The sequence below is a fragment of the Elephantulus edwardii genome, unplaced genomic scaffold, assembly GCF_000299155.1.
Source record: "Elephantulus edwardii isolate Elephantulus edwardi_28Jun2011 unplaced genomic scaffold, EleEdw1.0 scaffold00112, whole genome shotgun sequence".
In the NCBI taxonomy this organism is placed as follows: Eukaryota; Metazoa; Chordata; class Mammalia; order Macroscelidea; family Macroscelididae; genus Elephantulus; species Elephantulus edwardii.
The window spans coordinates 7,870,913-7,871,940 of record NW_006399862.1 but is presented as its reverse complement, the minus strand read 5'-3'; positions in this window follow the sequence as shown (position 1 = coordinate 7,871,940).

Below are 1,028 nucleotides of genomic sequence, written 5' to 3'. Positions count from 1 at the left end.
TTACCCCCACCCCAATGCCAGCCTCATTCTACAACAGTGGCACCATATAGCATTTGTCCCTTTGTGACTGAGATACCTCACTCAGCATAATGTCCTCCAGATTTTCTGTTTTAAATGAAGACATTCCCCCAAAGGCAAAATACTTTGAAAAACCTCCAGGTGTTACTTTTACTATAGGCTCTGGATATTTGGATGTAAAATTGTAAATGACCCTAGACAATGCTTGTTTCTCAGTCACTGATACCTAGTTGTTCTGAGACATCGAGTCACCTGTGACTCATAGCGACCCTAGACCCTACGTAACTTGCTCTGAAACTTACCCTATCCTGAGCCAATCTCAACATCTCCAACAGACTTAATCCCATTACTCCAGTTACTGCCAATCTATCTCATCCTGGGTCTTCCTCTCTTGCATTGTCCCTCCAACCTTCCAACCATGATGTTCTCTTCCAAGGACTGGTCCCTCCTAGCCATGTGACCCAAGTATGAGAGATGGAACCTCAAAATCCTTACCTCCAGGGAGCAGCCTGGTTTCACCCTCTCCAGGCAGACTTTGCACACTAGTATCTCCAAGAACCAACCATGACCCCAGAATACTAAGAACAAACCTATAAGGAAACAATATTAAGTTCTTATCTGAAATTTTTGTTATCTTAAATTTATGAGATGGAATATTTCACAAGGAGGTTGTTGTAGTGTAATCCACAGTCATCAAGTTGGTTCAAACACACAGCAACCGCATAGGACCAAGTAGAACTTCCTCTTTGGGTGTCTGAGACTATGAATCTTTACAGAGGCAAAATGCATTGTCTTTGTTCATAAGGAAGTATTAATCAGGGATAGCTCACATAAGCTTTGGAATCAATTATATCTGCTACTAAATCTTGGTTCTGCCATTTACCAGCTGTGATATTTGGGGAAACATACCTAACTAACTTTAGTATCAATTTCTGCATCTAGAAAAGGGAGACAGCAATATCCAACTCATAGTATTAAATGACATAACATGCGTGAAAAGCTTAAGAAAA